This window comes from Bidens hawaiensis, unplaced genomic scaffold (assembly GCF_021521415.1).
Source record: "Bidens hawaiensis isolate Kalapana, Puna unplaced genomic scaffold, B.hawaiensis_p1.1 tig00061201_1, whole genome shotgun sequence".
Taxonomy (NCBI): domain Eukaryota; kingdom Viridiplantae; phylum Streptophyta; class Magnoliopsida; order Asterales; family Asteraceae; genus Bidens; species Bidens hawaiensis.
The window spans coordinates 17,977-35,471 of record NW_027501022.1 but is presented as its reverse complement, the minus strand read 5'-3'; the positions used below and the strand labels follow the sequence as shown (position 1 = coordinate 35,471).

The following is a 17,495-nucleotide window of genomic DNA, read 5'->3' as shown; positions in this document are numbered from 1 at the left end:
TGCAACCAGATGGAGGACATAGTATCTGTTTAAGCATTGATCCGCCGCGGATCGCCCGATCCGCCACGGATTAGAGTGTTTTATTTTTTTTTATTTAACAATCAAATATAAAATAATAGAAAATAATATTATATATTCATAATATATAAACAGATTTAAACTAATAACAACACAAATTTGATATTAAATCAATACTAAATTACAAATTTGAATATATAAACGGATTTAAACTAATAACAACACAAATTTGATATTAAACCAATTATAAATTACAAAATTTGAATAATTACATCAAAAAGCACTGGATATTACATCAAATTCTATACAGAGACTAATTTCTAATCATCTTCTGATAAGCACTTCAAAAATAGCATCAACACAACAGCTCTTTGTTGCGGCTCTCCAATCACCGGCAAGCAAGTCACCGGAATCTGTGTCGGCCCACAACTACGGGTTTTCCCCACTAAAAATGGGGTATAATCATTATGTCCGCGTATCTCTGTCAGTCGCAGCACTCCAGTCACCTGGAATGTCAAAATCCGCCAGGATACACGGAATAACTTTAAATAATGTACCCTATACAGGTACCGTTATGCCCGCATATTTCCTCCATTAGCTGTGTCAGCCCTTGCGATATATCATGTAGTCGTGATGAATTTACATCGGCAAGCCGACAATTTGGGGTGATACCGAATTCATCAAAAACCAAAGATCAGTGCCATCTTTCTTGATACTTGAAACCCCAGGAAGGTTGATACGGGACTTTATTATATGGCTGACCAGTGTTGATCCCCACAATCACCACAATCCCCAATAAAGGACACTGTTGGGATATATGAAAGGGGACTACTAAAGTGTTCTGCCAGCTCTCGGCAGTTGCACTGGTAGCTCAAAAGTTCAAAATAGCATCTACACAGTCACCACTATTACTTTTAATATATATGTAATTTGATAAATATATATATTTTTAAAATCTATTATATATATATATTATTTTATATTTTCTATTTTATACGGTCAACACTATTATTTTTAATATATATGTAATTTGATAAATATATATTTTTAAAATCTATTATATATATATATATTATTTTATATTTTCTATTTTTGTTATTTTGTAATAATATCGTACTCCAAAATAACATTTACACAGCCACCACTATTTCAGAACGAAATTATTATGGCTATGTAGATGTTATTTTCGGACTCCGTCGTAATTATTTTCCACCAACATATGGTTTTATCTAGGCCTTTATTTTGTAATAATAACGAACTCCAAAATAACATTTACACAGCCACCACTATTTCAGAACGAAATTATTATGGCTGTGTAGATGCTATTTTCGGACCCCGTCGTCATTATTTTCTGGTGGTGGTGGTGGTTTTGGTGGTATAATCTGGTGATGTTTTGAGTGAAAGGTTGAGCGTTTTTTGTGGTTTTGGCGAGTTGAACAGTTATAACCCGTGGGTATTTAACATCTTCAAAAAATGGACCGGATCCGGCACGGATCGATCGATACGCCACGGATCTGATCTATAGCAGAATCCGCGGCGGATTGATCGATCTGTGGCGGATCTGATCTACTTTTGAAGATATTTCTGATTATTTTAATATTTCTAGTACTATTTTATATTATTTTTAAGTTATATATTTTATCATGATAATTTTTTTTAAATATATTATCGAAAATATTATTTTTAAGTTAGATATTTTATCATGTTTTAAAATATCATGTTTTATATTTTTAAATATTTTTTTTAAATATGTTATCGAAAATATTATTTTAAAAAATATATTATTTTTAAGTTATATATTTTATCATGTTTTATTTTTTTAAACAAATATATTATCAAAAAAATTATTTTATAAAATATATTAATTTTAATTTAGATATTTTATCGTGTTTTATTTTTTTAAACAAATATATTATTAAATATATTATTTTAAAAAATATATTATTATTAAATTATACATTTTATCAAATTATTTTTATTTAAAAATTGTTGATATCACAAACATTTTATTCCTAATTATTCATAATAATACAAACATTTTATTCATAGTATCTCAAACATCTTACATATCATCCTAAATAAACTGGCTCTTCAGTTTGCACTCGCCAAGTTTCCCTTGTTCGCAGATACTCTTTTATACAATCTTCGTACAAAACCTCCATTCGTGCGCCACTGCATTGGCGTATCCTTCCCATTGACATGCTGGTAGCGGCACGGGGAAATTCCCTTCTAATTTTATGTTGAGTCAATGATTATCCTTAACATTTAAGACTTCTATTACCGGAATCTGAGATAGTGGTTCCAGACTCATTCTTATTGGGAAGTAACTCTCACTAGAAGTCAGATGGAGATTGATTAAAACACAGTCATACGTCTAAGCCATTACGTGTCCGTGCCCAGGTAACGTAAACCACCTACTCTTTTGCTGGAATAAAGCAGACGTTGAGTAGTCCAGCGAATCACGAAGCGTGTCATAATTACCGGTTATCTCGTAGTTCAACATGTGCCTCCACCACGATTGGTTAGTGTCCATCTCATTCTTCATGCTTGCTCTGACCTCCTTCCAGTTCATTTGACGCATGCCTAAGCCGATAGCGATTGCTCTGAAACCGCAATTACCATATGGCTTTACATCTGATATTCTTGATATGAACGGGTATGCCCAGGTGGGAATGATGTGCCTATAACTTTCTATGATTGGGACGTCCTTTGGGTTACGCACTAATGGAAAACCAAGGTCGGTTGCGGTCTGTTTCTTTTTCGATGAGCGTTTCGGTGGTTTAGGTATCTTAAACCGGGGCTGAGACTGAGACTGGGAATACGACAACGAATGCGTGGGGGTTTCGGGTGTTGGTTCCTGTGACAGGGAGGGGGCGTACGAGCTGTGCCTGTGGGGATCAAAAGACGGGGAGGTGGCTTACGAGTTGTGTCTGTGGGGATCAAAAGACGGGGAGGGGGCGTACGAGCTGTGTCTGTGGGGATAAAATGACGAGGAGGGGGCGTACGAGCTCTGTCTGTGGGGATCAATTGACGGGGGCGGGGAGGAGCTATGTCTGTGGGGATCAGTTGACGGGGACGTGGAGTACGAGCTCTGTCTAGGGGTTTCTCTTTTTTTGGCTTGTTGGTTTAAATTTGGAGGCCCCCTAGGGTCCTCTCGTTTCTCGGGATCCTCCTTGTTTGATTTCCATGAAGAACAGACATTATCTTTGAGAATAGACTTTTTTTTTGCATTCGGTTGTTTAGTCCTAGAACTTGTTTTTTCACATCTTCCAGTTCCGCTTCATAGTCTGGTTCTTCGTATTGAACAAACGCCGGACTGAAATCGAGCTTCCTCCAAAAGGGGTCTATGTCTTTAGTGGAATACGTATATTGTTAATAGTGTACCAGTTAAGCTTACAAGCACACGTCAAGCCCCATGATGTTTGTAACTGGTGGTCGCACTCCGCCCCCGTATCTTGCAATGTTTCAAGCACCGCCAGCTCTTTGTCAAGTTTAGCGATAACAAAAAGTGAAACCCTATTATGTAGCTTTTCAAACAAAGTCAACTTATGGTACTTTTTTATCCTAACACGGGAGTCTTCAAGGGTCGCACCGATTTCTTCCATTTGGGAATTCACCACTTCAACGGAAAACGCCGCAATAGAGTCTAGCGAATTGTTCGGCCCCGGAAGGTATCTCTTCAAGTTCGCGTGCTGGCCCTCTACTCTGTTTGTTGTATGCTCGTCGAAGTTTAGTCGGTCGTCAATCCAGCAGGACATGAACTTCTGTTTGTAGGGTACCAACCAACTATCGCGAATATAATACTAAGCCTCTACAAACAAATAATAAAAAAACAATTTAGGCAATGTACAACTAGAATCTAAAATAATGTGTACATACGGGACAAAGACTTACCACGCCTGTCGTGTCCAGCTAACGTTGCTTCCATTTGACCGCAGTTGTAGTCGAACATAGATTTTGTTGATGACTCATACAGTACTTTCCACTAGTAAGAGAAGGATTCAAAGATATCTGTCTGAAAAAGTCTCTTATGTTTTTTCTTTATGTTCTGCATGATGTGCCACCTACAAAGGTTTTTTGTAGCATTGGAAAAGACTGTTTCACAGGATTTCATCAAGGCTTGGTCCTTGTAAGTCAGGATGACACGCGGCTCCCTACAATCAACGAGCATGTCTTTAAGTCGTTCCAAGGCCCATGTGAAGTTACACTCTTACTCCCTAAAGATAACTGCGTGCACAATACAGAAAGACTTTGATGTCGACGTTACACCAACAAACTGAACAAACAGCCACTTGTACATGTTGGTGTTGTACGTCGTGTCAATCAACAACAAATCTGGGAACGAACGCCACATGGTATGCAACTTCTCGTGACAAAAGAAAACATTCACCGTCCTATTGGTGGAAGGATTCTCCCATGTGTAAAAGGTAAGCCCATGGATTTGAAGAAAGTTTTCAAGTACCTACGTTGGGTTTAACAAAAAATTAACAAATATTACAAATATTCTTATTAAACATCAGAATTAAAATTAATACAATAAAATATATTATAAATAATATTCTTATTAAATCTTACAGAATATATATATTTTATGTATGATAAAACAAAATAATATATATTCAAAATAATATATATTATAAAGAGTTTTACAAAATAATAATATTCTAACAAAAAGTACCTGCATGGGGGGTGTCACCAATTTTATCTTGGTCATCAATAAGCTTCACGACGTTGTATATGTCCCTAGTAATACATTTGTTACCGGCAAAGCGTTGCTTTATGGCTGACTTAATTTTAGCAGGCCTCAGACCCTGCCTATGCAACGTCGCAACTATATCAATTTCCTCGTCGGTCAGTTTCCTTAGTGTCGGGTGCCCCTCCTCAAACAAAACGGGATCGTGGTTGTGCGTCTCGTTGACAACCTCTAGCTTCCAACATTCATCTGGCGCGTTGTACCTCCCGACATGTTTAAATGGACAACCCCTTTTAATACTCCCGGTATGCCTCACCGTTGCCTTGAGTTTTGGTTCCCCACCTCGATTACATACAAGTTCAACACTTTTGTTCCTTGAATGTTGGACAGAGATAACACAACAATGCTCCCGTCCTGTCTTCTTAACCCAATCCACCAACTCAGCAACAGAATTAAAATACTGATATCAGGCAATGTAAATAAAGTAATATTTAGTAACGTGTTAAAAAAGAATAATAATAAATTTTTTTTAAAAAAATAGGTCATACACTATTAGTTACATAAGAAAATGTCGTCTCCCGTATGTAACGATCACCATCATCATCATCATCATCATCATCATCATCATCATCATCATCAACAACAACATCATCATCATCAACATCGTCATCGCCTCCTTCGCCATGAGCCTCTTGAATGCCATCAACGACGTTGCTCGTGACTGGTCTTGACATGCATGGTTGCTCTCTTAAAGGTAACTGGTACGAATTGTGGGTTCCGTTATACGGATCGTCTACATGTAACCGCTGCGAAGACTGACCATAAGGCTCCTCGACTCTGGCCTCATATGTATTCGACGATGTCCTATTATCCTCCGGCCACGAAGGGTGACTACCGCCGTATATGATATACCCCTAATAAAAAATATTGGCAACGTATAATATTTAAAAATTAACTAACGCGCTATTATACAATATAAATACACTAAATAACATGGTTAATATTTGGTAAGTCGTACTGCTCGATATTTCTATACCCTGGCTCATGGTTCGAGTCAGGAAGTTATTCAAATCTGGCAAGCCCGACTGCTCTGGCTGATCGTTGTATGTGTAGCCCGACTGCTCGTCGTTCCCGTCACCAAACAAAATATCATATAAGTCCATTATATTTTAACAAACACAAATACTTTCTATATTTTCACAAAGACACGAGATGGATAATATATGTGGAGAAAGGGAGACGGATGTGACAAAATCAAATTATTGACTTGATCCATCGCGTATCGGCCGATCCGTCGCGTATCATGTTGTACGGCCCCGTTACCGGTGCCTCACTTTGGACGTTGGATTTACTCATGAACACAGTTCTAAATATTAGAGTTAATTAAAACATTCGCGGAATATAAAAACTTTCATAAAACATTTCATAGCAAACCATATCTTGTCTTAAAACAACATCTCGTCTTTCAAAATAAACAAAACATTAAGCTTAAACGTCTTGAGCCTCCCGATGCCAGCCTCTTATTCAATGCCACGTGTCCCCTCAAGCGAGCTGCATCATTCTACTCACTTGCGTGCATACTAAAAGTCAGCTACGCTGAGTGAGTTCTAGTTAATCACATAACATACAATACCTTCATAACTACATACTTTCATACCTTCGTTTATAATATACTTACTTACCTTCGCACTTTCTTTCTTTCATATACTTACCTCACGTTTTAAAGAGCATTACGCCCTATAACCTTCGCATATATTATTAGGGTATGCAACCCTTTAACCTTCGCATATATTATTAGGGTATGCAACCCTTTAACCTTCGCATATTTTATTAGGGTATGCAACCCTTTATCCTTCGCATATTTTATTAGGGTTGCAACCCTTATCCTTCGCATATTTTATTAGGGTATGCAACCCTTTAACCTTACCTTACCTTTCATTATCATATCCATACATTTAATACCTTACACAACATAATCATACATACTTTCATATTCACATACCCATATCATACATACTACACTATACTTGCCTTAACAGTACGTGCAATACCCGAAGGTCGTTCACGTACGATCAAACGTACATACATAACTATCAAGACATACACTTCACATTTAAGGTAAGTGTATTAACATTCACGTCGAGTATGCACACAGCCCCGAAAACATAACAAGGAAAATGGGGCTAGAAACTCACCTGAAGTCGGTTACGTTCAACGTTAATAGTTATTCCTTTCTTCAGTTGGGCACGGCTAATTTTATAATAATTTCATGCATCAATTAACTATCACTACTCAGAATGTGTTTCTAGGTTGATTATTGCCCGCAACGAACGGGGGTCCGGGGGCAGCGCCCCTAGCAGCGGGGTCTAGGGGCGGCAGCCCCTAGCAGGGTCCAAGGGGCAGAGCCCCTGGCTGGGGTCGAGCTGCCAGGTCAGCTTGGAAAAATTTTATTTCCATTAACTGTCTTAACACATTTTCCATTAAGATTTTAATCCATTTCTCAGCGAACTTAACTTTTGGCGAACTTAGTATTAAGCGAACTTAGTATTGAGCGAACATGTCAGTAAACGAACTTAACCATCAGCGAACTTAATCAACAGCGGAGTTGACATAAGCGAACTTATACGGCGAACTTACTTGGCGAGCTTGCTTAGCCAACATGCTGGCCGAACTTGCGGCGGGCGAAGTTACCCAGCAGCAGCTGCAGCTCATCCCAAAACCCTATAATCATTCTGTTTTAATGTGTAATACATTGATAAGATGTTAATGATTCTCGCAAACGTTTCTGCGGCCATTTTTGGATAAAACACGACCCGAAAGTGCATAAAGTTTGGACCTTTAAGATTAAAACGTTCAATACTAGGTCTAGGGTTTATTTTTAAACGAGTCATAGGCAGCCGCGAGTTCGTTAAGTTCGTTTCTAACATCAAGTTCGCTACTTTAATAATCGTTTATACCCGATCTTCTCTAGGTTCAAGTTTCAAGACCAAACGCTTATAAAAACGTAAACTTTAAAGGTCAAGAACATACCTTTTGTGTTCGTTTGGATCTCGTTTAGCTTGTTTATGAACTTTAGATCTTGTATAAGCTTGTATAATAAATATCTACACGAACTAGCGTCCACTTGATCTCGGATCCCTCTCTACTCTCTCGGGCGTAAGCGTGTGTAGTGGTATGTGTGTTTTTGGAGTGTGTAGGCAAATATGGAAAGATGGAATGAGGATTATGGTTTTAGGGTGGTTTAAGGGGTATTTATATCCCTTAAAGCCCATGGACCTAAGGCCCATTACCCTTTAATCCACCATAATTTATCCAAGTCCATGATCCTTTATTAAACACTAGCTAATATTATTTAACGCTCGACAACTTAACGAAATCTTCCTTTATTTAATATTATAATATTTAGGACGTTACACATGTACGATGTATGACAGACTTGATAGTCTGAGGTTGACGTATACCCGATATGTGGCGGATCGCCCAATCCGTCACGGATAGGGTACAAACATAATAAGACAAAAGCTTTTGACATAATAGGACAAAAAAACTGTGATCCTCCGCGGATCGGGCGATCCGTCGCGTATTGGGTGGGTGTTTTTATTTTTGGGTGGTGTCTCTAGTAGGACCCTATTTAAATCCCTTTTTATTTAAAGAAATTTGCTATCAAAAGAAATTTCCACTAAAACAAAATAAACTCTAATATATTTTATTTTCAAAACTGATACCAAGTATTGGTCATACCTCTAGGCCCCTATGGCCGGTTGTGACAGTCGATGATATGGTTTCTTGGGGGAACACCCAAGCCAAACTCTGAAGCCAGTGTGGGTCCAGTTAAGACAAGATAGTCTGACCAGAGTGGAGTAACGAGGCTCTCTCCAAATTTGAAGAGAGCGGTATCCTAAATATAAGAAAGTGATGAGAGATAGACGAGTAGGTAACATTCACTAGTCGACTCCTTGAAATAATCGAGTTTTATCGCACCGTACTGTCGTGTCTTTGGGTGAGTGTTCACGAATATTAGCGTTAGGTGAGGTATTCCCGGATTAAAAGACGATTGTATCCTAATATGGTGAAGTTAGCTATTAGCCTATTTAAATGATTCGTTGACCTTTAAAAGAATATTATTATATTTATTTTTAAATTGTTTAATATAAATCAGTCCACTTAAAATATATTAAACTTATTTATATTATATATATATATATATATATATCAAAAATCAGCATTTACCCCCTCTCACATAAACACTGTTCATGAGTTCCTTCAATTTCAGCCACCGCCTCTTCAGTTCTTTCTTTACCATAACAATTGTCAGGTTCTCATATCTCTGATTCATAAACACCCAGTCATATGCTCTGGAATTTCTTCTCGGTCATCATGTAACATGGTAATTGTTCCTTATTCGTCTCTGTATCCCCGACGTTTGTGTTTGATTCAATTGTTAGGGTTTTAAAGCTTATCAATTGGGGTTCTAATGTGTTGTGGGATTTTTTTTTTCTGAACAGGACCTTCTTGCTATCCGCCACCACATTCTCTTCAATTTCTTTAACCGGTATCTGTTCGTCCTGCCATTGCGGGATTCCGATTCGAAACAGTTGGTGGCAGCGGACGGAGACGGTGTCGTCGTTCAGTGCTCAGTTGGTCGTATCTACCACCCTAGGCCCGATGCCTTCGTCTTTGTGGTATAAACCTTAAATCGGCTATGTATTTTCCCTTTTTCTAATCCTCATATGAGATGTAGCTTTGTTTAGGTGTTGATGTTATTCTTGATTTGCAGGTGTTTTTTCTGGTATATTCATCGATGGTGATGGGGCATGCTCACATGAGATACGTTTGTCTACTTGCAAGGTAATAAATAAATTTGGTTATTGATCATTACATGCTTTCTATGTCTATTTTGATCTTCTGATCATTACATGTTTTAATTCAACTTCCGTTTCTTATGTGGATGACAGCCTAGGTTGGATGACGATGAAATAACTAGGCAAGAAATCAATGTGCTAACAGGTTATATGGCAAGAAATTGCCAATTTGAATTTTAGCATCTCTTTGTTTACAACTTATATATACTTTCCATATGCTCATTTTTTTCATTTATTATGTTAAATTATAAAAAGAATGCGTCTTTGGAGCAAATATGTGAACAATATATGAAGCAACTTTGCAAGTTCTAACCCTTTATTTTGCAATTTGAATCCAAATTTGACAAAAGTTGTCTACAATGTACAATCTGATTAAAATTAGGAGATACTAAATAGTTTCATATTTGAATGATTTTTGTTGCAGGCTACTTGACGGGCTTCCAAAGGTGGGATATTAAAGATCCCAAAGCGTATTGCAATGGCATTCGGAAGGAAAACACTTGCTAGGTGCTATAAGTTTAGGAAATCAGGTGTCAGATGCTTTAGCGTGTGCCCACAGGAAGTTGAGCTACTCGATCATATCAGCACCGCATATACCAGGGTGAGAGGAAAATAAAAGTCAACCCTGCCGGTCATGTACCGACATCCGGGAATGGTTGTATTCACCAATCTACAAGAGCCTTCACTAAACGGGTCTAATCATTATACAGATGTTGACCCGCTTCATGATTTGGACCCCGTTGATGAATTGGGTGTAGGAGGTCCTCAAGATCTGAGTTTTTTTTTTTTTTTTTTGCTGCATATTGATGTTTTAAGATTTGAACATGAAGAAAGTAATATGTTTTAAGATACAACACCTACATTTGTAAACATGTTTATTTCATGCAAAAAAGAAAAACTAAGCGCTAAGTTCATGAATCAAATGGCAGCAGTACTTTATTTAAACAGTATTTTACCAAGTTCTCGCATGGCTTCAAGTCAATATAAACAATATTTTTATAGGCTTACAAAAATGGCAGGAGTAGTTTATTTAACTGTATGTTACTAGGTTTCGGGTCAAGATAAACAATTCTTTTATAGGCTTGCAAACAAATCAGCACACCACAGCGGGATGGTAAAACATCTAACGTACCCGCGCGAGTTATTCTTTTATAGGCTTGCAAACAAATCAGCACACCACAGCGGGCTGGTAAAACATCTAACGTACCCGCGCGCAACTCGCGGGTATATAACCTTGTTATTATTAAAAACTAATGAATTTAGTTAATTTATTTTGCTTTGTTATTTAACAAAATGGGTCCCAATAGTAACAGTAGTAAAAAGTAAAGCTACCTTTTATCAAAATTATTAGGCTTGGGAGTGCTTCTGATTTTTTTCTTTTAACAAAATGGATATACTTAATATATTCTCTAGAAACATCGTGAGAATTTAGTAACTTCCTAACTAATTTGATGAATAAAATTACGGAATACCTATATCGTTACCAAACATTAACTTTAAAACGTTTTATCCTATTTCTACAATTGTATACGCAATAATTTTATTTTAATCTTTGTTTACTTAAATGTAATTAATTTATAAAATAACTAACTGTACGTTTAGCTTAATTAATCAGTATTTATAAAGATTTAAGACATGAATAAATATTATTCTATGACACAATCTATATTACAAGTTTACAACTATATGTTTACCTATATTGTTATATAATAGACCAATTAACATTTAATTTATTTTCAAGTATGAGTTTGAATATCCCAATTTATTTAAAATTTTTAAACAAGATCACTTTCTTAAAATTTTATACAGCAAAGTTTAGAAACTATATGCGGCTTCAAATAAAACGTGGATGAGTTATACAAGTAGTGGGCTGAGCTTCACGGGGCCGGATCAAATGCCGACCCGTTTTGAAACGGATCAAAAGGTGAAGTTTTTGGCATTGTTTTAAAACGCCTCTTTATTGTGAAAACACATGTACTACGAACAAGCAATTAATCTAATGTTGCTTTCTATTTTTAATGAGTCTCTAAGTTAATAAGAAGAAAATAAGTTCTAAACATTATCAATCCATCAGAAGGCGAGATAAGGTATGCATGCTAGCAACATATTCAACTTAAAGGTTAACAAAATACAAATACCTTAAAAAACGTACAACAGCTTGATTGAAGTGTTGTCAATTTGCGTTCATTATAACATAATGCATCCTAAGGCAGCATGTACCAAGACGCCCCACCATCTCATTTCTCTTTATAAAGCAGTTTTTATGGCATTAAATGGACAATGGAACACAACCCTTTGTAAATGACTTAAGACGAAGATTATGCAGTTTTAAATTCTATGTGAAGACACGAAAACTAAACACTTTGTAAAGCACCACCAAAATGGACGCGTCAGTGAGGGCATGGCAGATTCACACAATATCATTTGAGCAATAAATTAAATTTGGTCATCCACCGCACACTACCCTTTTATGTTTGCTGTCCTTATCGTCATATATACCCTTGTTTCTAACAAGCTTAGAACATTGCAAAACTCCAATTTGCTACAAAATCATTTGCATTTGGTTGTGGAGAGAAAACATATATACATGTTTTCTAAACTTTATGCCTTTATTAATAATCGCTTATATGCGAAAAAGTACTTTTTTTAACAACCAAATATATTTATATGTGCCACTTAGGAGGCTTGAGCACCAAACCAATTATATATTATTTACATGTGTGGGGTATGCGGAAAAAAAAAGCTGATTATACACAAACCCAACCCTCCTTGTATCGAGTGTCATCCACATATATTAATAGTACGCACAGGAGTGAAAAGTATACAAACAAGTGTGTTTCACATACCACACGATTCATCATTAATTATTTGATGGGATTTAGTCTTCTAATCGAGACAAGGTACATATTATACAGTATACGTCTATTATTTCGTATAACTCGTGACTATAAACTTGAATTTTCTTGGTTAAAACAGTCGTCGACGGATGTCTGAACGGCCGTTAAATGGTGTGGGTAGAGGTGCTAGGAAAAATAATAACGCATATAATCGCTGATTGAAATGCATACAACACAAAAAAACAGAAATTGTTGAAGTTGAGTGCTTATTTGTAGGCTAGAAATGAACGCCTCTCAATACCTGTGTACTTTCCTTTTTTTTTAATTTGTTTTTATTGCACTTCCTTACTTAATAAGGAAATTCACTTCTTTTACTAAAGAGGATTGGCGTGCACGCTTCCGTTACTCATCTAGACGACGTTAAAGGCATGCAATGATTAGTAATATAGTAACTTAATTAGACTTTGAAAGTTATTATATTATATGTTTTGTGGATTCTATTTAATCTTCACCACCATATCAATATATTCCATATCCAATTTATTCACAGCATATGATGTTCAAAAGTTGATTATTTGAACTGTGAATAATGTTCTATATTACGAAAAATACAAGACCCACCGATATTATTTCAGTCACATCCAGAATAGGCAAATAAAATACACTAACCCATATAGACATACCCAATAGAATTGCAACAAATAATCCACCTGGGCACCTCTAGACACCAATGTAGCCCGGACGGAGTTCTATGTAAAAGCCCGTGTCTCCTCCATTATAATGTAAGGGCTAGAAATGTGGTTTGACCGTCACAACTCAAGATGTTCCAACAGGCTCTACAACAACACCACCCTAGCCTAAATAGACAATGATAGGAAGGCGCCTCATGTTGGGTACTTCTGGAGCCTTGGTAGACAAAATTGCCGCCGTCTACATATATATATATATATAGATGTGTGTGTGTGTTTTTATTCACGTTTGGGCATCTCTGTAGCCTAGTTGAGTCACATATCTAGATAAGTGAGACGCCAAGTTATTTTGAACGGAAAGCATGTAGAGCCTCCGGATTCCAAGAACCCTAGCTGTGTTGGAATCTTATTGCCCATGTCTATATTGGTTGAATTTTTTTTTTGTTTTGACTACTTATTACAAGCTTTGGATCAAACATGCCCTATTTTAATAATTTTCTCATAAATTAATGATACGTGAGTGAAAGATTTATTGCAACCCAAGTGTGTAAGTTAAGATTAGAGATTTAGATTTAGATATGTGAATTTGCTGTGTCATGGCTATCCCAAACAAAAATAACCACTTTTATGATTATTTTTCCAATAAGAGCGTCTCTCTGCCCCTAGATTATGTTAAAAATGAACATATAAAATTGTAAACATCAATGTTTTCTTTTGAAGAACAGTTAATTAAATATTAAATGTGTACAATATATTTAAATTAAAAATATGTGATTTGTAAAACAACTTCAATTATTAAACATCTTACTTTTTAAAGTAGAAAAATAAAAGGTAACTTCTGCTAAAAATGTCCATATCTCATTGTATGTATACCAAAAGGAATATATATGCATAATTTGAGTGCCATACTTTCGTTTTGCAATCAAATCAAATCGTGTTGTCGGATTACAACCAATGCAAAAAACATCCATTGACCTGTTTTAGTAAATATTTCAAGATTATCAATTACATGAATTTTACCCTTGTGTCAAGAACACGTAATCCTTCGTTCTAGCTTCTTGCTACCTAGACCGCTCATTGTTTATAAAAGACTAGTTTGAGGCCCATGTATTACACGAGTAGTTTTTGAAAATACAATATTTAATAAATAATTAGTATACAAGAAACAATAAACCCGTTAAACACTATTAATACAGTCGTTGTACAATAGTCTTTAAAATAATTATAAAGTAAAAAAGATAATTATAAATATCAAATGTTTGAAAAAAATAGGAAGTAATATTAAATTAACAAATTTTGAAGCATAAGTTTTAAGAATGGTAATTATTTTACTATTATAAATTTGTTAAAAATGATAGGTTTGATGTAGGAGTGACAAGTGGCAAAACTTGTAGTATTTTATTAGATAGTATAGATTATATAACTTGAACCTTTGTAATTTTATAACCCATTGAACTTAAAAAGATTTATATACCTGTTTCTAATACTTATTTATCATATTAATTTATTTTATTAAAAAAGTTATTATTTTTTTTTAACGATCAACGAAGATTAATATATTAGAACTAGCAAGAAGCTAGAAAAAATAAAACACCAAGATACCAACCAAGAAAAACACCCAAATACAAAACCACCCAACTTTACACTTTAAACCAACACCAATTCTCCCAAGTAAGACTCCTCATCTTACCCCTATTCTTGACCCAAAGAAACCCCAAAACTTTTATTTCCTCCATCAAACCCGATAGATAAATGGGAACCCCCGTCATGGACTAGGGCATTCCTTTTCTTCCACAAGAACCACATCGCTATTAGACAAACCGCTTGGAAAACGGTAGCTTTGTCCTTAGAAAGCTTCGAGAACTTGTGAAGCTCCAACAAATCCCGAAAACTAAACAACAAAAATGGGGGCACTTTACACCAAAGTGATATTACGCTCCACAATGATTGAGCAAAACCACAAATAAAAATGTGTTCCACTAACTCCTCTAAATCACCACAAATCGGACAAAAAATCGAACTAACCGGGATATTCCTTTTTTATCAAATTATCTCGATTTGGTAGCCGGCCAAGGGCAGCCCGCCACGCCACAAATGAGACCTTCCTCGGAATCAACCGGTTCCACTAGAACACGAACTCAGGCTCAGAATAAGCGTTCCGAGATATCTTTTCTTTGATATTTCGAATCGAGAATCCACCGACTTCATCTCCTATCCAAACCACTTTGTCCTCCTCATGTCTCAAGCTGACTCCTTGGCATAATTGAAGTAAGTCTCTCAACTCCTCAACCTCCGCAATTCCGATCGACTGGCGAGACCAATCCCAATTCCCACATATCCATTCGTACAACATAAACAATCTATCTGCCACCATGCATGCTTTATGTTTTTCAATTGAAAACAAGTTAGGGAATTTTATAAACAGAGGAGATGGACCAAGCCACCAATCCAACCAAAACCAAGTTTGTCTTCCTTCTCTAACCTCTGTCCGAAAGTTGTTATTCAAATCGATTCCCGCCTCCCGCAGATGCGAATCAATTTTGATGATATTCTTCCAAGGGCACGGTCTCGAGAACTTAACCGGAATTACAGACCAAGACCTCGTCGTATGATGAACGGTCCATATAACCTTCCACCACAACTTACCCTTTTCACTTTTGAACCGCCACCACCATTTAGCAAGCAACGACACATTTACATCTCGTAAGCAACCAAGACCGAGACCCCCGTATTCAATAGGAGCCATAACCTTGTTTCACGCCACCCAATTCGTTTTCTCCTTTTCTTCCGACCAACCCCAAAAGAACAATCTTCTTAACCTTTCGAGCTTTTGCACAACCCCTTCGGGGGCTTTAAATAACGAGAAATAGTATCTTGGCAAAGAATTCAGAACCGACTTAATTACCGTAACACGACCCCCAAAAGAGAGTTGTTTTGCCTTCCAACGAGAGAACCTCTTACGAAACACGCCAACCACCGGATCCCAAGCAATTATTCCATTCATATTTTTACCAACTTGGAGACCAAGGTGAGTAAAATGGAACTCACCAACCTTACATCTAAGAACTTCAGCCAAGTCTGCCTTCTCACTAACACTTACCTCAGAACCAAAAACCCAACTTTTTGACAAATTTATCCCCAGGCCCGAAATGAGAAAAAAGCACCTCAAAATTCTGCTTTGCTCTACTCCCCCAAAAAAATCACATCGTCCGCGTATAACAGATGGGAAAGAACCAGGCCCTCCGACCCGCATTTCAATCCCCGAAACAGCCCCTTTTTAACGCACACTTCATCAGGCTCGTAAGCGCTTCCATATCAATAACAAAAAGAAACGGTGATAACGGATCCCCTTGCCTCAGACCCCGAGTACATTGGAACTCCCGGGTCGGGGAGCCGTTTACCAACACCGAGGCCCGACTCGCCGATAAAATCGCCGCCACCCATCTACGCCACCTACCCAAGAAGTTCATTTGTTCCAAAACCGAATCTAAAAAAGACCAACTCAACGAGTCATATGCCTTTTCAATGTCGACTTTAAAAAATAACCCCCTTTTCTTCGATTTATTTAGCCATGCTAAAGTCTCCTTAAGAATTAGCGGGCCATCCAGTATGCTCCGGTTTGCGATGAAGGCTGATCGTTCCTCTGAAATTAACTCCCCAATCACCTTTTTCAGCCGACTCATCAAGACTTTAGAAATTACCTTATTCATACTACCAACAAGGCTTATCGGACGAAATTCAATAAGACCAGCAGGATCCTTCACCTTGGGAATCAACGCTATAAACGAAGAAAAGCAACTGAAACTGAATGTATCTGCTTCAAAAAATTCTACAAAGACCCTCACGAAATCGTCTTTGAAACAATTCCAAAACCGCTTTAAAAACTTAAAGTTATAACCATCCGGGCCCCGCACACGGTCACTATCACAATCCCACATCGCGTCTCTTATTTTCTCCATTGTGAACGGAGCCACCAAAGAACTTGCTTCCACCTCGCTTAATTTCTTAACATCTGATAGTGAGAAAATCGGCCTATATAAAACCGGTTCCTGGAACCTTTTCTTAAAAAACTCAAACGTGAACTCCTTTATTAGAGTTGGACTCGAAACCCACTCACCATTAATACGCAGCCCGTGAAGCTGATTACTACTAAGATTTGCATTAAGCACTCTATAAAAGTACTTTGCATTCTCGTCTCCATCTACCGCCCACCGAACTCTAGACTTTTGTTTTAAATCCCGGTATTTTATAGATTCAAACTCCTTTACAAAGGCCAAACATTCTGCCCAAAGCTTCAACTCAGAATTTGTGAGTGATCTAGACTCCCCCTTTAATTCCAATTTTTGAACAGATTCCTTTTTTTCTTTATACCTGCCCTCCTTCAATTTATTATATT

The 17,495-nt window shown here is 36.9% G+C and overlaps 1 long non-coding RNA gene across 1 annotated transcript; it reads left to right on the top strand.

Moving 5' to 3' along the window:
* The first annotated feature begins 9,016 nt into the window (after positions 1 to 9,016).
* Positions 9,017 to 10,353, top strand: LOC143603301 (uncharacterized). Its single transcript, XR_013148032.1, has 3 exons — positions 9,017 to 9,098; positions 9,217 to 9,559; positions 9,998 to 10,353. It is a non-coding gene; the product is annotated as an uncharacterized LOC143603301 (long non-coding RNA).
* Positions 10,354 to 17,495: the final 7,142 nt, after the last annotated feature.